At 47.4% G+C, this 22,451-nt stretch overlaps 1 non-coding gene across 1 annotated transcript; it reads left to right on the top strand.

Moving 5' to 3' along the window:
- The first annotated feature begins 22,167 nt into the window (after positions 1 to 22,167).
- On the top strand, positions 22,168 to 22,239 carry trnat-cgu (transfer RNA threonine (anticodon CGU)). Its single transcript has one exon. It is a non-coding gene; the product is annotated as a tRNA-Thr (tRNA).
- The last annotated feature ends 212 nt before the right edge of the window (positions 22,240 to 22,451 follow it).

Below are 22,451 nucleotides of genomic sequence, written 5' to 3'. Positions count from 1 at the left end.
TCTCGCAATATGTCTTGCCAACTTCAAAGAATGATGGACATGTACTCCAGGTCCCTCTATTCCAGCACACTCTTCAGAACTGTAGCATTGAGTATATATTGCCTCTCCCTATTTCTTCTGCTAAAATGCATCACCTCACACTTGTCACTATTAAATTCCATCTGCCACCTGTCTGCCCATCCTACTAGCCGATAACTATCCTGTTTCAGGCAGTTCATATCATCCTCACTGTTTGCCACTCCTCCAAGTTTGGTGTCATCGGCATATTTTGAGACTCTACTCGATATTCCAAGATCCAAGTCATTAATCTGTAGCAAAAAAAAGCAATGGTTCTAGCACTGACCCTTGGGGAACACCACTGTCGACTATCCTCCGGTCTGACCAAGAACCATTTCATATGACTCGCTGTTTTCTGTCCTTAAACCAATTTCCTATCCAAATGGACACGGACCCTCCTAATCCATGAACCTCAATTTTGTTAACCACCCTTTTATGTGGTACTTTATAAAATGCTTTTGTAAAATCCATATAAACAACATCCACTGCATTCCCTTCATCAACTTTCTCAGATAGTTTATCAAAAAATGCAGTTAGATTCATCAAGCATGAACTTCCATTTATAAATCCATGCCCACTCTCCTTAATTAACTCAAACCTCTCCAAATGACTTGATTTTTTCCCTGACCTGTTGGTCTTGTGCTTATAGCAAGCTCACCACAGAGCATGTATTTGGCAATGTGACTGTCATTCATTTGGCCCAGTCAAAAGAGCCGCCTCTGACTCAAAAGGGCAAACATGCTGCCGATCCCTGCACGCTGGTGTACTTCCTCATTCGGCACTCTGTCCTGCCAGGAGATGCCCAATATCCATCTGAGGCAGTGGAGGTGGAAGCTGCTCAGCTGCTTTTCTCGGCTTGTATAAGTTGTTGATGCTTCTCTACTATAAAGGAGGGTGCTGAGAACACAAGCCTGGTACACATGGAGTTTTGTATTTTCGGTCAGTTTGCTGTCGGTTCACACCCGTCTTCTCAACTTTGACATGACAGCTGCAGCATAGGCAACCCTGGTGCTGATTTCAGCATCAAGGGACAGATTGCTGGTGATTGTTGATCCAAGGTATGTGAACTGTTGACAACCTCCAAAGTGAGGTTGTCAATGTTGATGGAAAGTGGAGTCTCTACGTCCAAGTCTCTACGTCCAAGTGGAGTCTTGCCAAGATGAACAGCTTGTCGTCAGCTCCGATATACAGGTGAACACCCCCATCTGTGTACAATAGCAGCATGGAGAAGAATACACCAATTATAAAGGATGTGATAACTAGACAGTTAGAAAATAATGATATGATTGGGCAGAGTCAACATAGATTTATGAAAAGGAAAACAGGCTTGAAAAAGCCCATTGAGTTTTTTGAGGATGTTACCTGTAGAACAGATAAAGGAGAACCAGTGGATGCTTTGGTAATGTCCCACACAGGCGGTGAGTAAACAAAATTAGAGCACATAGGATTGGGGATAATATACTGGTGTGGATTGAGAATTGGTTAACAGACCGAAAACAGAGAGCAGGAATAACGGGTCCTCCTCAGGATGGCAGGCTGTTACTATTGGGGTACTGCAAGGATCAGTGTTGGAGCCACAGCTGTTAACAACCGAAATAAATGATTTGGATGTGGGGATTAAATGTAATATTTCCAAGTTTGCAGATGACATAAAGCTAGGTGAAGTGTGAGCTGTGAGAAGGATGCAGAGAGGCTTCCAGGGAACCAGGAGAGGCTAAGTGAATGGGAAAGAACATGGCAGATGGAATATAATGTGAATAAGTGTGAAGTTCTCCACTTTGGTGGAATAAACAGAAAGACAGAGTATTTCTTAAATGGTGAGAGGTTGGGAAGTGTTGATGCCCAAAGGGACCTGGGTGTCCTTGTTCATGAGACACTAAAAGCTCTTGTGCAGGTGCAGCAATCAATTAGGAAGGCAAATGGTATGTTGGCCTTCACACGAGGGGTCTTGAGTACGGGAGTAAAGATGTCTTGTTGCAATTGTATAGGGCCTTGGTGAAACCGCGCTGGAGTATTGTGTATAGTTTGGTCTCCTCATCTAAGGAAGGATATACTTGCCATAGAGGGAGTGAAACAGAGGGTCACCAGACTAATCCCTGGGATGGTGGGACTGAAACTGGGCCTGTATTCCTAAAAGTTTCGAAGAATGAGAGGTGATCTCATTGAAACTGATAAAATTCTTACAGGGTGTGACAGTGTGGATGTAGATAGGATGTTTGCCCTGGTTGGTGAGTCTAAAATCAGGGGACCAAGTCTCAGAATAAGGAGTAGGCCATTTAAAACTGAGATAGAGTTGAATTTCTACACTCAGACGGTGGTGAATCACTGGAATTCTCTACCCCAGAGAGCTGTGGCAGTTCAATCATTGAGCATGTTCAAGACAGAAATTGTTAGAAATCTTGATACTCAGGACATCAAGGGATATGGGGATAGCACGGGAAAGGGGCAGATAGAGGTAGATGATCAGCCATGATCGAATTGAATGGCAGAACAGGCTCGACGGGCTGAATGGCCTACTCCTATGTTCCTCTGTTCCTAAGAGAGTTGGCGCCAGCGCGCAGCACTGCTTTACCCCACTGCTGATCTTGAAAGTGTCTGATGTTGCTCCATTGTAACTGATGGAACTGTGCATGTTCTCGTGGAAAGAAGAGATGATGCCCAAGAGTTCAGGAGGGCAGCCTGTGTTCCATCGCAGTTTGAAGAGTCCGTCTCTGCTGACAAGATCAAAGGCCTTGGTGATATCATTCAGATTAAGTGCGGCTCTGTGGCGCAATGGATAGCGTGTTGGACTTCTAAATAATGATAAAGAAGGCATTTAAAGGTTGTGGGTTCAAATCCAACCAGAGTCAGATTTTGGACCAGAGACAGAAGAGCACAACGGAACAGTGAGTTAACAAGTGTGTCAAAAGCACCGACTCAGAAACAGAGCGAGAGAGAGAGGAGCACGGCAGGAGCCGAGCAGGGGTAAAAAAATCAAGGAGTGACATCACAATGGAGAGTGAGAGCAGGGAAACAGAGAGCCGCTGGGGTGAGTTTACAGGATTTGGTTCTTGCTTCGGTGCAGTGGAAGGAGCTGTTTGGTGAGGATCTGGTAAGCTGTGACATCACAGGCAAGCAGGCAGTTGATTGGTTTGGAAAAAGCTGCATGTTTGATGAGTATCTGGGAAGTGATTAAGGTCCATTTTAGTCCTAATGTTTAAAATAGTAAACAAACTAGTAGTAAGCTGAATAAAATATACAATAAAATAAACAATTGAATAAAATAATTAAGTAGTTAATTGAAACACGTTAAGGATGACAGGACAGGTGATGTGTCACAGCTGCAGCATGTGGGAGCTCCTGGATGCCAGTGTGATCCAGAGCAAACACATCTGCAGCAAGTGTAGTATCTGTTCTTATCAGTGCTTATTTGATTGAGAAAAGACCATGATCATTGCCTTTTGATCCTGGGGGAACTTTGAGTAAAATGGCTATTTCGCGTTTCGGGCCAGGGAGTGCGCAACACTGTTCGGGTGGTCGTGAAGGACAAGGAAGGAGATGCACCGGTCCATCGCACCTTCTTCATCAAGAAAATTCTCTTCGATTGCTGCGGATTTCAAGCGACGGACGTCTTCTGCCTGCAGGAATTCCCCAGCAGTGGATACTTCGACGTGACGTTCCGGAACGTGGCGGGATGCATCAAGTTTCTGAAGGCGTTCAAGGAGAAAGGGGACCGGGCGCCACTGTCGATCCTCACAGCGGAGCCGCTCTTCACGCTTCCGTCACAACGGGACCGTGTGGTGACGATTCACCTCTACAACCCCCATGTTCCGGTGGTGGATGTACTCACCTTTCTCGCCAGGTACGTCGAGGTGGCCGGCAGCAGCACTGATGTCAAGGACCCCTTTGGGATCTGGACCAGCAAGCGGCAGGTCAAGGTGACCTTGAAGGTAGATCCCAGTGGAGCCATCATCCACCCTCCCTCCAGCTTCGCTATCGGGGGAAGTCGAGGCTTCTTGGTCTACGCTGGGCAGCCCAGAGTTTGCCGCACCTGTGGCAAATCTGGTCACATGGCAGCCAACTGCAGCACGGTTGTTTGCAAGAACTGCAAGGAGGAAGGCCATCAGACCAAGGACTGTAAGCAGACTAAGTGTTGCAACTTGTGCGGTGCGGCAGGCCATCTCTACAAGACCTGCCCCAAACGTTGCCTCAGCTATGCTCAGGCGGCAAGGTCCAAGGAAAGGCCGGGAGAAGGTTCGACGAAGGCGTCCGCTGTTCGAAAGGAGACCAGCAACCTTCTCCGCAGCGAGGAACTTCAACTTGAGAAGGAAGGGGAGGCAGCTGAAATCAACGACCCAGCACCTATCCAGCGCCCGGAAACCCCTCCTCCACAGACAGAATCAATGGAGGAGGAGGCAGCAGATGGACAAACAGGTCAGTGGCAAGTGGTCCAGAGGAAAACCACAAAGAAAAAACATCCCAAAGCCACCACCCAAACCAGTGGCAAGAGGAGGCTCTCTTCTGAATCAGACTGCAACAACTCCTCTTCACTGGACGGGGAAATGCTGGAGCGACAGCCCCTTCAAAAGAGGCGGCAGAACTCCGAGATGGATGATGGAGCATCCCAGCCCCCGGGCACTGGAAGCTGTGATGCGCCCGGCGTGCCCCAACCCCAATGCCCCACGCGTAACGACGTGGCCAACGCATCTCAGCTCCGGGACACCGGGAGGAAAGACACGTCTGGCGCACCTGAGCTCCTGGAGACCGGGAACTGTGATGTTTTCGAGGAGGAACAGATGGAAGCAGCTGAGGACAACCCAATCCTCTCTGCCTACAAGACCCCCCCGATGTCACCCGAGCGGCACAAACCCTGCATGAAAAATCAGGAGGGATTTCTGAGCCCAACCAACGTGAAACTGCTTGCGCATACGATGGGTATGCAGGAACATCCCGAAGGGGAAGGACTGGGACTAGCGAGGACAAATGGTATGGGAAGCAACAACTAATTTTTAGTAAAAAATGGGTGTAAGAATTGCTTCCATTAATGTGCGTAGCATTAAATCTACTACGCGATCATAGATCATAGATCATAGATCATAGAACATACAGCACAGAACAGGCCCTTCGGCCCACAATGTTGTGCCGATCCTTTGTCCTCTGTCAAGGACAATTTAATCTATACCCCATCATTCTCCTTTATCCATATACCTATCCAAAAGCCTTTTGAAAGTCCCTAAAGTTTCTGACTCAACAACTTCCCCGGGCAAGGCATTCCATGCCTCGACCACTCTCTGGGTAAAGAACCTTCCCCTGACATCCCCCTTATATCTCCCACCCTTCACCTTAAATTTATGACCCCTTGTAACGCTTTGCTCCACCCGGGGAAAAAGTTTCTGACTGTCTACCCTATCTATTCCCCTGATCATCTTATAAACCTCTATCATGTCACCCCTCATCCTTCTCCTTTCTAATGAGAAGAGGCCTAGAATGTTCAGCCTTTCCTCGTAAGACTTATTCTCCATTCCAGGCAACATCCTGGTAAATCTCCTCTGCACCCTCTCCAAGGCTTCCACATCCTTCCTAAAATGAGGCGACCAGAACTGCACACAGTACTCCAAATGAGGCCTTACCAAGGTCCTGTACAGCTGCATCATCACCTCACGGCTCTTAAATTCAATCCCTCTGCTAATGAACGCTAACACCCCATATGCCTTCTTCACAGCCCTATCCACTTGAGTTGCAACTTTCAATGATCTATGCACATAGACCCCAAGGTCTCTCTGCTCCTCCACATGCCCAAGAACCCTACCGTTAACCCAGTATTTTGCATTCATGTTTGTCCTTCCAAAATGGACGACCTCACACTTTTCAGGGTTAAACTCCATCTGCCACTTTTCAGCCCAGCACTGCAACCTATCCAAGTCCCTTTGCAGACGACAATAGCCCTCCTCGGTATCCACAACTCCACCAACCTTTGTATCATCTGCAAATTTACTGACCCACCCTTCGACTTCCTCATCCAAGTCGTTAATAAAAATCACAAACAGGAGAGGACCCAGAACTGATCCCTGCGGCACGCCACTGGTAACTGGGCTCCAGGCTGAGTATTTACCATCTAAGACCACTCTCTGCCTTCTATCAGTTAGCCAATTCTTAATCCAACTGGCCACATTCCCCACTATCCCATGCCTCCTGACTTTCTCCATAAGTCTACCATGGGGGACCTTATCAAATGCCTTACTAAAATCCATGTACACCACATCCACTGGTTTACCCTCATCCACTTGCTTGGTCACCTGCTCAAAGAATTCAATCAGGCTTGTGAGGCAAGACCTACCCCTCACAAAACCGTGCTGACTGTCCCGAATCAAGCAGTGTCTTTCCAGATGCTCAGAAATCCTATCCCTCAGCACCTTTTCCATCAACTTGCCTACCACCGAAGTAAGACTAACTGGCCTGTAATTCCCAGGGTTGTTCCTATTCCCTTTCTTGAACAGGGGCACAACATTTGCCACCCTCCAATCACCTGGTACCACCCCCGTCAGCAGAGAAGATGAAAAGATCATTGCCAGCGGCTCTGCAATTTCATCCCTTGCTTCCCATAACCTTGGATTACCTTGCCAAGGTCAAAGCTGACCTACTGTTTCTGCAGGAGTGTGGAATACCACACCTCAGCACCTACAGGCAGTGGTCGCGATGGTGGTCCCACGGGCCATCGATCTGGTCGGGGGGTCATGACTGCCGTTCCTCCGGCCTGGGTATTCTGCTGCGGGGAGGTAACTTCACCATCTCCGAAGTTAAGGAGTTGGTGGGCGGCCGCCTCCTCGTAGCAGACGTGATGTTCAACAAAGCTCCGCTCCGGTTGATCAACGTGTACGCCCCGGTACAACGCAGCGAGCGGCTGACCGTCTTCCAGCAGCTCCCACTGCTGCTGGCGACGTCCAGGCCGGTCATCCTAGGCGGTGACTTCAACTGCATCATCGATGCGGCTGGACGATCCGGCAGTGACGACAGCAAACTGGACGCTACGTCCAGATTCCTAATAGAAACAGTTAAAGATGCCAAACTGCACGACGTCTTCAGCAAACCTGCAGACGGAGCGCAGCGCAGATACACATGGTCAAGATCGGACGGGTCTGCCCGTTCCAGGATTGACTTCCTGTTTGTGTCCCGTGCTGTCACGGTCGGATCCACCGACGTCAAGCCGGTGTTCTTCTCCGACCACTGCCTCTTACTGGCCGACTGTCACTTACAGGACGACCAGCGGGTTGGCAGAGGGACGTGGAAGCTCAATGCGACACTGCTGACCCCAGAGAACGTTGAGGAACTCAAAAGGGATTACAATGGTTGGAGGACCGTGAAACCCCTCTTTGAGTCTCCAGTTCACTGGTGGGAAGCGATTAAGGACAACATCAAGAGGTTCTTCATCCACAAAGGTGTTCAGAAGGCGAGAGAGAGACAGAGGGAAGTGTCCCGATTCCAGAAAATTATGCAAAATCTACTCCGGTTGCAGTCAATGGGGGTCGAGGTCAAGGAGGACCTCCAAGAGGTGAAGAGCCAGCAGGCCTCGATCTTTGCCAAGGAGGCCTCCAAGATCATCTTCCGGTCCAGAGTCCGCTCCATCGAGCAGGATGAGACGTGCTCGCGTTACTTCTTCCAAAAGGTACACAGAGAGAGCTCTGTTATCAGCAGCCTGAAGGAAGAAAATGGCTCGGTAACGTCTTCGCAGTCCGACATACTAAGGATCAGCAAATCCTTTTATGCTGGGCTGTATGACGCGAAGCCCACAGAGAGCAGAGCCTCCCAGTCCTTCCTGTCATCTATCACAGAGGTCTTAGATGACAGCAGGAGGGAGAGACTGGACAAGCCGCTAACTCTGGACGAGCTGACAAAGGCCGTCCAGTCTTTCGAGACGAGTAAAACTCCCGGGAGCGACGGCTTACCGGTCGAGTTGTACTCGGCCCTGTGGGACTGGGTCGGCCCGGACCTGCTGAAAGTATACGAGAGTATGCTCCTGGCCGGCAGCATGTCCGAATCCATGAGAAAAGGCATCATCACCCTCATTTACAAGCAGAAAGGGGAGAGGGCAGAAATCAGAAATTGGCGGCCCATCTCACTGCATAATGTTGATTACAAGATTCTGTCCAAAGTTATAGCCAGTCGAGTCAAGTCTGCTCTGGCGTTGGTGATTCAACCCGATCAGACCTGTACTGTACCCGGCAGGAAGATCTCTGATAGTCTCGCGCTACTCAGGGATACGATCGCCTACGTACGGGACAGGAGGGTGGACACCTGCCTCATCAGCCTGGACCAGGAGAAGGCTTTTGACAGGATATCGCACACCTACATGATGGACGTGCTTTCCAAAATGGGGTTTGGGGAGGGAATCTGCAATTGGATCCAACTGCTCTTCACAAACATCAGTAGCGCAGTCTCAATCAACAGGTGGGAATCTGAAAGTTTCCTGATCAAATCTGGAGTCAGACAGGGCTGCCCTCTGTCCCCGGTCTTGTTTGTTTGCTGTATTGAACCCTTTGCTGAGTATATTAGGAATGATGCGAGCATAAGAGGGGTGACAATCCCAGGCAGCGGAGGCACTCAGGTCAAAACCTCCCTGCACATGGATGACGTCGCCGTTTTCTGCTCGGATCCGCTGTCCGTGCGCAGACTGATGAGCATCTGCGACCAGTTCGAACTGGCCTCGGGAGCCAAAGTTAACCACGGCAAGAGCGAGGCCATGTTCTTTGGCAACTGGGCTGACCGATACTTTGTCCCCTTCACCGTCAGGTCAGACTACCTGAAGGTGCTGGGGATATGGTTCGGAAGGGCCGGGGCGTGCACCAAAACATGGGAGGAGCGAGTAGCCAAGGTACGACAAAAGTTGGGCATGTGGGGGCAGCGATCTCTCTCCATTATGGGTACGAACCTGGTCATCGGGTGCGAGGCGCTCATGTTGTTGCTCTACGTGGCGCAGGTCTGGCCCACACCCCACTCCTGCGCCGTGGCAGTCACCCGAGCCATTTTCCGCTTCGTCTGGGGATCTAAAATGGACCGGGTCCGGAGGGACACGATGTTCAAATCTCTGGACATGGGGGGGAAAAATGTACCCAACGTGGCCCTCATCCTGATGACCACCTTCGTGTGCAGCTGCATCAAGCTATGTGTAGATCCCCAGTACGCAAACCCCAAGTGTCACTACGTGCTGAGGTTCTATCTGTCCCCGGTGTTGCGAAGGATGGGCCTGGTCACATTGCCGCGGAACGCTCCATGCAGTTGGGCGGTGCCGTACCACCTATCCTTCGTGGAGCAGTTTCTGCGGGAAAACAGCTTTGACCACCGGTCCATCAGGCAGTGGTCTGCACGGAATGTCCTCAAGGCCCTACGGGAAAAGGAAACGGTGGATCCTGTTGGATGGTTCCCCGAGCAGACGGTCAAAGTCATTTGGCGGAATGCCTCATCACCAGAACTTTCAAACAAGCACCAAGACGTAGCTTGGCTGGTGGTGAGAAGGGCCCTCCCCGTCAGATCCTTCATGCACACCCGAAGTCTCGCCCCCTCCGCACAGTGCCCCCGCATTGGCTGTGGTGGGGAAGAGACGGTCGCCCACCTCCTCCTGGAATGTGCCTTTGCAAAGCAGGTGTGGAAAGAGATGCAGTGGTTTTTGTCAAGGTTCATCCCAAGCAGCTCTGTAACACAGGAGTCTGTGCTCTACGGGCTGTTCCCAGGGACGCACACCGAGACAAACATCAACTGCTGCTGGAGGACTATCAATTCGGTGAAAGACGCCCTTTGGTCTGCCCGAAACTTGCTGGTCTTCCAGCGCAAAGCGTTGTCCACCACCGAATGTTGCAGACTGGCACATTCCAAGGTCCAGGACTACGTGCTGAGGGACGCACTAAAGCTTGGGGCAGCCGCAGCAAAGGCTCAATGGGGAAAGACCACAGTGTAAGGTTCCCCCACCAAGCTGGACTGAGGGGCTGGATCCATGGGAAACCCCTCGAACTGTATCGTTAATATTCTCAATTGCTGTAAATGTAAAACTGCAATTGACATGACAATTGTGAAACGGAAGGGTTGGGAAGAAACTCATGACAGTATTGAAGGAAACTGATCTCCCTTGCAATGTTTGTATTTTTTGGTGCTGTTTGGAAACTGTTTGGCAATGTAATTTTTACAGATTTTTATGAATAAAGTATATTTTGGAAATAAAAAAAAAGTTTGCGGCTCACCAGAACTTTCAAACAAGCACCAAGACGTAGCTTGGCTGGTGGTGAGAAGGGCCCTCCCCGTCAGATCCTTCATGCACACCCGAATTCTCGCCCCCTCCGCACAGTGCCCCCGCGTTGGCTGTGGTGGGGAAGAGACGGTCGCCCACCTCCTCCTGGAATGTGCCTTTGCAAAGCAGGTGTGGAAAGAGATGCAGTGGTTTTTGTCAAGGTTCATCCCAAGCAGCTCTGTAACACAGGAGTCTGTGCTCTACGGGCTGTTCCCAGGGACGCACACCGAGACAAACATCAACTGCTGCTGGAGGACTATCAATTCGGTGAAAGACGCCCTTTGGTCTGCCCGAAACTTGCTGGTCTTCCAGCGCAAAGAGTTGTCCACCACCGAATGTTGCAGACTGGCACATTCCAAGGTCCAGGACTATGTGCTGAGGGACGCACTAAAGCTTGGGGCAGCCGCAGCAAAGGCTCAATGGGGAAAGACCACAGTGTAATGTTCCCACACCAAGCTGGACTGAGGGGCTGGATCCATGGGAAAACCCTCGAACTGTATCGTTAATATTCTCAATTGCTGTAAATGTAAAACTGCAATTGACATGACAATTGTGAAACGGAAGGGTTGGGAAGAAACTCGTGACAGTATTGAAGGAAACTGATCTCCCTTGAAATGTTTGTATTTTTTGATGCTGTTTTAAACTGTTTGGCAATATAATTGTTACAGGTTTTTATGAATAAAGTATATTTTGGAAATAAAAAAAAGGTTTGCGGCTCAAAGAGTGAGAAAAAAGGAATGTAGTGGTAGTAGGGGACAGTATCGTCAGGTGGATTGACTCTGTTCTCTGCAGCAAAGAGCAAGAGTCCAGACAGCTGTGTTGCCTGCCGGTGCCAGGATTCAGGACGTCTGCTCAGGGCTGGAGAGAAACATACAATGGGAGGGGGAGGATCCAGTCGTCGTGGTCCATGTCGGTACCAATGACATGGGCAGGACAAGGTTAGAGGTTCTGCAAAATCAGTATGAGGAACTAGGCAGCAAATTAAGTAGCAGAACCTCAAAGGTAATCATCTCTGGATTATTACCTGAGCCATGTGCAAATTGGCATAGGACAAATAAGATTAGAGAAATTAATGCGTGGCTCAAAGACTGGAGTGGTAGGAGTGGGTTCTGGTTCGTGGGACATTGGCACCAGTACGGGGGAAAGTGGTGGCTGTACCGTTGGGACGGTCTACACCTGAACCGTGCTGGTGCCGATGTTCTAGCGAGCCACATAACGAGGGAAGTAGAGACAGTTTTCAACTGAATAGTGGGGGCAAGGGATCAAATTTGGGAAGATATGGTGAATCAAGGAGGAGAGACAAGGCAAGAGAGAAAGGTATAAATATGGGAAATGATAAACAGACTGTGACAGGAAGGGACAGAGCAGACAAATCTAAGAGTAAATCAACAGATAAGGCGAGAGGTTACAAAAATAATAAAAGGACAAAACTAAATGCTCTGTATCTGAATGCATGGAGCATTCGAAACAAAACAGATGAACTGAGAGCACAAATAGAATAAATAAGTACGATCTGATAGTCATTACAGAGATCTGGCTGCAGGGCGACATAGATTGGGATGTGAATATTGGAGGTTTTTTTAGATTAGATTAGAGATACAGCACTGAAACAGGCCCTTCGGCCCACCGAGTCTGTGCCGAACATCAACCACCCATTTATACTAATCCTACACTAATCCCATATTCCTACCAAACATCCCCACCGTCCCTATATTTCCCTACCACCTACCTATACTAGTGACAATTTATAATGGCCAATTTATCTATCAACCTGCAAGTCTTTTGGCTTGTGGGAGGAAACCGGAGCACCCGGAGAAAACCCACGCAGACACAGGGAGAACTTGCAAACTCCACACAGGCAGTACCCGGAATCGAACCCGGGTCCCTGGAGCTGTGAGGCTGCGGTGCTAACCACTGCGCCACTGTGCCGCCCAAGTTACATGGCATTTAGGAAGGACAGGAAGCTTGGAAAAGGTGGTGGGGTAGCTCTGTTAATTAATGATGGTATTAGCGCAATAGAGAGGGATGACCTAAGTTCAGGAGATCACGATGTTGAAGCAGTTTGAGTTGAGATGAGAAATAATACAGGCAAGAAGTCACTTGTGGGAGTGGTGTACAGGCCACCTAACATTAACCACACTGCAGGATGGGGTATAAAAAAAGAAATAATGGCAGCTTGTCAGAAAGGTACAGCAATAATTATGGTGGATTTTGATATCCATATAGACTGGAAAATTCTGATGGGCAGAGGTAGCCTAGATGAGGAGTCCACAGAATGTTTTTGGGATAATTTCTTGGAAAAATAAGTTCTGGAGCCAACCTGAGAGCAGGCTATACTAGACCTGGCATTGTGCAATGAGATAGGATTAATTAATGACCTCACAGTTAAGGTGCCCCTAGGTAGTAGCGATCATAATATGATTGAATTTTACATTCAGTTTGAGGGAGAGAAGAGTGGGTCCCAGACTAGTATTTTAAACTTAAATAAGGGCAATTATAAGGGCATGAAAACAGAGCTAGCTAAAGTGAACTGGCAAATTAGGTTAAGGGATAAGTCAATAGCGATGCAGTGGCAGACATTTAAGGAAAATTTCAGAATACACAGAATAGATACATTTCAACGAGAAAGAAAAATTCCAAAGGTGGGACTCACCATCCATATTTAATGAAAACAGTTAAAGATACTATCAAACTTAAAGGAAAAGCCTATAATTGTGCAAAGGTGGGAGACAGGTCAGAAAATTGGACAGAATATAAAAAAAACAGCAAAGAATTACTAAAAGATTGATAAGGAAGGTAAAATTAGAGTACGAGAGAAAGCTAGCAAGAAATATAAAGACAACTAGTCAGAGTTTGGATAGATATTTTAAAAAGAAAAGAGTTAACAAAGTGAGTGTTGGTCCAATGGAAAGTGTGTCTGGGGAATTAATAATGGATAATTAAGAGATGGCAGATGAATTGAACAGATACTTTGGATTGGTCTTCACTATTGAGGATACAAATAACATCCCAGTATGAGCTGTAAGTCAGGAAATGGAAGGGAGGGAGGAACTCAAGAAAATTACAATCACCAGGGAAGTGGTACTAAACAAATTGTTGGAGCTGCGGGCTGACAAGTCGCCAGGTCCTGAAGTGGCTAGTGAGATAGTTGATGCGCTGGTTTTAATTTTCCAAAATTCCCTCGCTTCGGGAAGGTTCTGTTAGATTGGAAAGTAGCGAATGTAATTCATTTATTCAAAAAGGGAGGGAGACAGAAAGCAGGAAACGACAGGCCGGTTAGCTTAACATCTGTCTTAGGGAAAATGTTAGGAGCGATTACTGAAGATGTTATAGCAGGGCATTTAGAAAACATTAAGGTAACCAGGCAGAGTCAAAATGGTTTTGTGAAAGGGAAATCATGTTCAACCAATTTATTGGAGTTCTTTGAGGGAGTTACATGTGCTGTGGATAAAGGGGAACCGGTGGATGTATTGTACTTCGATTTCCAGAAGGATAAGGTGACATATCAAAGGTTATTGCAGAAAATAAAAGCTCATGGTGTCAGGGGTAACATATTGGCATGGATAGAAGATTGGCTAGCGAACAGGAAACAGAGAGTCAGCGTAAATGGGTCATTTTCTGGTTGGCAAGAAGTAACGAGTGGTCCACAGGGATCTGTGCTGGGGCCTCAACCTTCTACGATTCTCGAAATGACTTTGATGAAGGGACCAAAAGTATGGTTGCTAAATTTGCTGATGACAAAGATAGGTCGGAAAGTAGGTTGTGAAGAGGACATAAGGGGGCTACAAAGGGATATAGATAGGTGATGTGACTGGGCAAAGACCTGGCAAATGGAGTATAATGTGGGAAAGTGGGAAATTGTCCACTTTGGCAGGAAGAATAAAAAATCATATTATCTAAATGGTGAGAGATTGCAGAGATCTGAGATGCAGAGGGACCTGGGTGTCCTAGTGCACGAATCGCAAAAGGTTAGTCTGCAGGTACAGCACGTAATTAGGAAAGCTAATAGAATGTTATCATTTATCGCCAGGGGAATTGAATACAACAGTCGGGAGGTTATGCTTCAGCTATATAGGGCATTGGTGAGACCTCTTCTGCAATACTGAGTACAGTACTGGTCTCCTTATTTATGGAAGGATGTAAATACATTGGAGGTAGTACAGAGAAGGTTTACTCGACTAATACATGGAATGGGTGGGCTGTCTTACGAGGAAAGATTGGACAGGCTAGGTTCGTATCCACTAGAGTTTAGAAGAGAAAGAGGCGACATGATTGAAACATACAAGATCCTGAGGGGTTTTGACAGGGTGGATGTGGAAAGGTTGTTTCCCCTTGTGGGAGAATCTAGAGCGAGGGGTCACTGTTTAAACATAAGGGGTCACCGATTTAAGACAGAGATGAGGAGCAATTTTCCCCCTCAGAGGGTCGTGAGTCTTTGGAATTTTCTTCCTCAAAAGGCGGTGGAAGCAGAGTCTTTGAATATTTTTATGGGAGAGATGGATGGATTCTTTATCTGCAAGGGGGTGAAAGGTTATCGGAGGTAGATGGAAATGTGGAGTAATCAGTTCAGCCATGAGCTTATTGAATGGTGAAGCAGGCTCGAAGGGACGAGTGGCCCACTCCTGCTCCTAATTCGTATGTTCATATGTAAAGACAATGTAGAGTGGTCTGTACTGTTCACAGTACTTCTCCTGCAACTGCCGAAGTGAGACAATCATGTCGACTGTCGATCTACCAGCTCTGAAGCTGCACTGAGACTCAGGATAGATGTCTAATGCCAGGGTCTGCAATCTGGTCAGAGCAATTCGAGCAAAGACCTTCCCCACAATACTTAGCAAGGAGATGCCTCGCTCATTGCTGCAGTCACTGCGATTCCCCCTTATTGTTGTACAAGGTGACAATGTTTGCATCACGCATGTTTTGAGGTGCAGATCTTTCCTTCCAACAGAGACACCGAAGTTCATGGAGATGCTGCAGTAGAGCCGCTTTTCCACTTTTGATGATTCCAGGTGGAATACCATCATTTCCCGGGGCTTTACCACTGGCAAGATGGTCAATGGCTTTGTTGAGCTCCACTATGGTGGGGTCACTGTCCAGCTCCTCCATGACAGGGAAGTCTGGAATGGCACTGAGAGCCACTTCAATGACAATATTCTCCGTTATGTAGAGTTTAAAGTAATGCTCCACTCACATTTCCATCTGCTTGTTAACAGATGATTCCACTTTGACACTGCACTGAGGCCTTGAGCATTGTTGTCTGAAAGAGCCTGATCGAGGATGTTGAGGAACTCCTGGGTCCTTTCTGGATCAGTGGTTCTTCAACTGTTGATCTGAGGACGACGTTCTTCTTGGATGGATGAAGCTTCCTTGGCTGAAGCCTGACCTTGTTACACACCAGGGAGTGCTCAGTGTCACAGTCAGCGCTGTGATAGCTGTGAGTGATGAGGACACTGCTGAGGGTGGTATGTCTGGTGATGATAAGGTCTAGCTGGTGCCAGTGGTGTGATCTCAGATGTCTCCAGGACACCCTGTGGCACAGCTTGACCTGGAAGTAGCTGTTCATCACACAGAATCCATGGTAACAGCATAGCTCCAGCAACCTCTGTCCATTTTCATTCATCTTGCCAATCCCCTGGTGCTCTATGCTCGTTGGCCAAGCTGTAGTCAGTACCCAAGCTTGCGTTGAAGTCTCCTAGAAGGTACAGTCCCTCAGTGCTGGGAATTCTACTGATGGCAGTATCAAGTGTCACATAGAATTGATCCTTGACATCTGGGGTGGAGGTGAGTGTCGGGACATAGATGCACATGAGATTACCTGGGCCCACGCTTGTTGACAAGTGAAAAGTAAGAAGTCTCTCTGAGCCTACTGTGGCTGGTTCACTCATCTCAAGTGGCGTGTTTTTTACTGTGAAAACCACTCCATGCTCACGAGTTGCCTCTTGGGCTTTCCCCTGCCAGAAGAAGGTGTAGTGTTTCTCTTTGAGGGATCCACTTTGGACGAGTCTAGTTTCTTGCAGCACAGCAATGTCCACATTGAGCCTTGTGAGTTCTTTGTCCATCAAAGCTGTCTTGTGTGTGTCATCAACCTGCAGAAGGGTGTCAGTAAGGCCAGGACACATGGTCCTCACATTCCAGCTTGTGATGCGAAGGACTGGTGTCTTCTTTGTTGAGCTTGTTTTTCTTGGTGCATTGATTATCGATCCGCCTGTTGAGAGATGACTCTCGAAGCTCCAAGCACCCATTGAAGCAAGCAGGTCGTGGCAGGACAGCACCTAACTGATTGGGGGCTGCCCAGCTTGGAGTGTGTGGCAGCTATCCAATGAGATGCGATGATCTCTTCAACTGTCAGAAGTAACCCCTGACGCTCATACTCTGCACCAATTGATTGAGAGCTTATGATCGGTAACCGTTTCTTCCCGTGTTGTGCTAATGTTTAAGCACAAATAGTGTACTCGACACGGCACGTTTGTACTGAACACAAAATGGCTCCTTTGGTCATGTGTTAATTATAAAATGGCTTTCTTGACCTTGTTAGTTATTACAATGGATACATTATAAAAATGGTCAAATTAAAGTAAGATCGAACTACCCAAGCTTACCTGCGTCCTCCAGTCCTCTGGCAACATTCCCATATTTAAGGAGGATTGAAAGATTGTGGTTCGAATCTCTGATATTTCCACCCTTACTTCCCTCAGCAAACCAGGATGCAGCCCATTCAAACTGGGTGACTTTTCCACTGTGAGAGCTGCCAACCTTGTAATTGTCTCCACTTTATCTATTTTCATCCTGTCCAATTTCTTCACTTCCTCCTCCTTTACTGTGACATTTGCAGCATCCGCTTATTTTGTGATACTTAATTAGTCCCTCAGCCACACCCTCTGCCTCCACAGGATCTCCTAATTGACCCACCCTTTCATTGACTATCCATATGTTGGTAAAAGACTTCAGTGTTCCCAGTTATGTGACCTGCTAATCTTTACTCATGCATTCTCTTGCTGATCTCATTTCCTTTTTCAGCTCTCCTCTGTACTTTCTGTATTCTGCTTGTTTCTCCTGCATATAAATCCTCACATGATTTCGATATTAATGATTTTTGAACTATTTTGTTGAAGGATTGAGTTTTGTAAATTTCTCCCTAGCTCCCCTCATGATCAGGCAGAAAGTTTAACTGCTGTGTTTTCAAACAGCAACAGCTTTATTTGAAAAGCCATTGGGACAGGATTCCGGGTTTTAATCCAGTCACAAATCTGGTTCTGATGTCTTGTGGCTCCAGCTGTCACATGACCTGTCAGAGGATGACCTCATAATTGACCCAGTCATGGAGCTGTGGGTTGATGTTTAAATTGTTTCAAAATAATTTTCCAGAAGGACAATCAAAATGAATCGATATATAAAAGGTAGATTTTGTGAATTTGTGCTCCCAGTGGAAATCCCTGCAGAGTCTGCTGGTTTTCATCTCCCCAATTCCCCACAGGAAGCTCAGTGCTCGGAATCTGTATTCATTACATTAACATTATACAGAATCATTTCATGGGAGACGCCAGTGTGAATTGTAAACAGGTGGTTCAGTTTTAACTTTCAAAGTAACACAGAAGCAAAATACTGCAGATGCTGGAAATCTGAAATAAAAACAGAAAATGCTGGAAATACTCAGCAGGTCCGGCAGCACCTGTGGAGAGAGAAACAGAGTTAACGTTTCAGACCTGTGACCTTTCATCAGAACTGGGCTGAAATTGTCTGAGGGCCAAGTGGCCTCTTTCTGTGCCTTAAACTTTCTATGAGTCTAAGATTCTATGAGATTATGGAATCAATTTCAGGGTCGATGACATTGCACTCTGAAAGGATAGGAAGATGGAGATTATTAAGTACAGTGCAAGAATATAGATGCTTTTACATTATTTTAATCAAAATTGATTTAAACTTTGTGTTCACGAATCCTATCTTTTGATCACAATGACACTGATAACAATGGAAAAAGCAAGACTTGCATTTCACGACCACAGGACGTTGCAAAGCCTTTTACAGCCAATGAAGGACTTTCCAAGTGTAGTCACTGTAGTCATGTAGGAAACATGGTGGCCAATGTGCGCACAGCAAGCTCCCAGAAACAACAACGTGATAAAAACGAGATAATCTGTTTTGAAGTGATGTTGATTCAGGGTTAAACAATGACCAGCATCCCAGAAATAATTCCCCTTCTATTCTACGAAATAGTGCCATGGTACCTTTAACATCCACCTGAGAGGGCAGAGAGATCCTCAATTTTCTGTCTCACCTGAAAAACAGCATTTCTGATAGTGCAGCACTGCCTTAGTACTGTACTGGAGTGTCAGCCATTTTTAAAGGACTGTTAGTCCTACTGGAAAATATTTAAAGGAAGATTAAATGAAATGAAATAAATACATTGCTTTTGCCTCTCTCCCATCCCCCCAATAACAGTTAAATTAATTATTTGCCCTTCCCTCCCAAAACCTACCTTTACCATCTGACCTTCCGCCCAAAACTGCACAAACTGTCAACTATAACCCTTCCCACCATCCCCTACACCCATGACATTAATTTGACTCCATCCCCCCACCCCCACACTGAGAAAGTTACCTTCTCCCCCCTCCCCACCAGTGTTGCACCTCATTTGCCCGGGTGGGGCTCCGAAGGCACGGCAGTGCCGGCCACTGGGCTGAAGATCGCAGCGGAACATCAGGAAGTGATGGGATAATAATTAATGCAGGTTTGTGGTCCCGTTGCCGAGCGGTGGAGATCCCCCACAAGGCCTCGCCGTCGCCGGCAATATCGAGCCAGGCCCTGCCGGCGTTGAGGTCCATGGCGGGCCTCATCCGGGGCCATCTTCAGGCGGCCCCCACCCCACCCCCACCACAGATCTCGACGTCGAGGGCTCTATAGAATCCAGCCCATTGTTTCTGTCAATCTCAACTCCACAAGGATTTGCCTGTTAATTGTAGAAAAATTAAAGCTCTCACCTTTTGATAAAAGCGTTCAAATCCATTTCCAAACAAATGATAGTTCTCATTGTATCTAGAACATGTTTTCTTACATACAAACATACCAAGTAGGAGCAGGAGTAGACCACTCGGCCCCTCGAGCCTGCTCCACCATTCAATAAGATCATGGCTGATCTGATTGCAACCTCAACTCCACATTCCCACCTGCCCCTGATAACCTTTCACCCCCTTGTTTATCAAGAATCTATCTACCTCTGTCTTAAAATATTTCAGAATTTCTGTCGTCCAGCAACTCTCACTTTATTTCCTGGATTTCACCTAAAAAATGTATTTCCACACTTTGGATATCCTGTACTTCATTCATGTTTTTGCTCTCTGGGGATTTCCCTTTAATTATATTCAGTGCTGGTATTTTACTGCCACACACTGACTGAAAGTGTCCCAACTTTCTGCAGGAAAAACACTCAGCTTCTTTGGCGAGGCAGTTTTCCCACTTGTGTCTCTCTCGGCCACACCTACTGCAATTGGTTGCAGCTACCACTAGATGCTCTTCCCGTCTTTCTTGTCTTTGACCACTAATTTTTCCTTTTGTTTTCTTAACAAATTCAATTGAGTCTGCAACTCTCGAGATCAGTCTCTCCCTGTCCCCTCGAACAATGGATTGGTTAAACTTTCTAAGCTCTGCTTGGCTGCTCAATTGATACTCTTTCGTTAATGTGAGATCAGCCCTGGACTGTAGATGATCTGAAAGGGTGTTGTCTAATACCCCGAACACAATCCTGTCTCCATTCAGCTCTTCCCTTAAGTTGCCGTATTCACAAACCTCCGTGAGATTGTACAAGTCATTGATAAATGAATGATTACTCTCCCCTTTCTGTTTTGTACGCTTATTAAATTCAAAGTGATTCCTGACAATGCAGCAGCCAGCCGACGTCATCAGAGCGCTCCAAGCTCGCACATGCACGATCAGTCTCCTGCGCTCTGAGATACTGCGCATGCTCAGCCTACGTCTTCCAGGACGAAGTGGCGCATGCGCAGGAAAACTCTCTATTCCCTCTCAGCCACTCACTCCAGGCCGCTCACTGCCCGCTCCTCGCTACCCCGCTCCCCCGCCCTCCGTCCGCTTGTTACACCCCCCCCCCCACCCCCGCACTGCCCTCTCTCCGACCACTCACGCCCCGCTTCCCCCCCACGTCCCTCCAGACACTAGCTCTAAGCCATGCTGCTTCCCTCCTCTCGGCCTCTCGCTCCAATATTCGATCATTCTTCACCGCACCACCCGATAAATCAAGGCGAGCCTCGAGGGGTCATGGGGCAATGTTGGAGCGAGTGGCCGAGAGGAAGGAAGCGGCAGAGCCCATGGCCTGGAGTGTGAGCAGCCAGACAGCAGGATGGGGGTGGTGGTGGGTGAAGCGGGGAGTGAGCAGTCAGAGAGTGGGATGGGGGGAAGCGGGGAATGATCGTCCGGAGAATGGGATGGCACTGTTTAAAGGGGATTTGAGGAAAAAATGTTTCACCTCGAGGGTGGTTGGAATCTGGAACACATTGCCTGAAGGCGTGGTAGAGGCAGGAACCCTCATAACATTTAAGAAGTATTTAGATGATAACTCAAAACGCCACAGAATACAAGGCTACGGCCACGTGCTTGAAAATGGGATTAGAATAGATAGGTACTTGATGGCCGGCACGGACACGATGGCCGAAGGGCCTGTTTCTGTGCTGTATAACTCTATGACTCTATGAAACCTCACTGAATTACAGAGGGTGTGCAGCACTGTCAGAGGTGCTGTCCTTCTGATGAGACTTCAAACAGCGCAACGTTCACCGAGTATCAACCAAAACATGTCCATTGTGTAGATATGTGCCATATTTGCTTATGAAATGACAGTCACTGCTCCGAAAGTAATTCACTTTAGGTGAATTAAGATGACTTGGTACTATATAATGCACAAGAAGGAGCGGGGGACTGTTGGGGGTGGGACGGAGGCGGCGATGGCAACCTTTGACGGGATTTTTGGGTCGAAGTTGTTTTCTGTGATAAATTGAGGAGCTCCATCTTTCAGCCTGGCAGCTGCCTGAATGTCACAGACAGTGACGTTTCAGTGGAAGAGACTGCATTTGCGCATGTGCTAGTACAGCGTCACCTGGTGGTTGCGTTGTCAGCAAATGCAGCGTTTTAACTTTGGCTCCACGATGACATTTTTTTCCTCAATTAAAATAGGTTGAGTGCCTTAATAACTTCTTCACATGTTGCCTTCTGTTCTTCATGAGGATGTTGCCTGCACACTCCCTTCATTGCAGACAATAGCGTACTGACCTGTTCCATGTCTGGCTTCTGCACGAGACCCGATGCAGTACGATACCTTGCAAACCTTTGGAACCATCTCGGCCAGTCCTCGGCTTGGTTCAGTCCAGTGACCTTTTCAAAGGTACAGGCAAAGATTTCTCCATCTTCGCTTTGGTTTACTGTGGCCCCCATATAATATTCTGATATCTGTCAAGGCTTAGTACAGAATTTATAAGAATCTGACGGTTAAAATAACCTGAGTTTACTCTGCACATCTTGCATTGAAGGTTTCAACTACAACTCTCCATGAGGTGCCGTACAGATTATATTACAGCACTTCCTGTGATGATGCACATAGTCTATTTATATAATCTGCCCAGTAACAACCCAATGTCCACTCATATTATTGTACAGATGTGAGAAAAGCTGAGGATGGGAATGGAATGTCTGAATGAAGATTTCATGATGCTGATGATGGAAATGAGGCTGATCTGTTCCCCATTCCACAATCCCTCTTCATTTCTGTGCATGTTTCTCGATGCTGTTTCAACCAAATTGAAAAAGAATCACAAATCCTCCTCTGGAGCCTCAGGTGTCCATTCAGGAAAGGCATGGTGGCCAAGTGGTAAGGCGTCAGTCTCGTAAACTGAAGATTACGGGTTCAATCCCCGTCCGTGCCTTATGGTTAGTTTATCACTTTAAATGTGATGTTTCCAGAAAAGATGTCCGTTGCATTTGTGTCGGCCATCTGGAAATCAGTGTCATGTTGCACTTCATCCTGGACACTGGGAAGAACATGACGAGAAGCCACATGGTTCCTCGAGCCTTCTCTGCCATTGATAGAGTGAAAATAACTGAGGTCCAAGCACAGAACCTTAATACTGTGCATTTG

The sequence above is a fragment of the Heterodontus francisci genome, unplaced genomic scaffold (assembly GCF_036365525.1).
Source record: "Heterodontus francisci isolate sHetFra1 unplaced genomic scaffold, sHetFra1.hap1 HAP1_SCAFFOLD_75, whole genome shotgun sequence".
In the NCBI taxonomy this organism is placed as follows: Eukaryota; Metazoa; Chordata; class Chondrichthyes; order Heterodontiformes; family Heterodontidae; genus Heterodontus; species Heterodontus francisci.
Note: the sequence above shows the minus strand (reverse complement) of the source record. Positions and strands in the feature narration are given on the sequence as shown.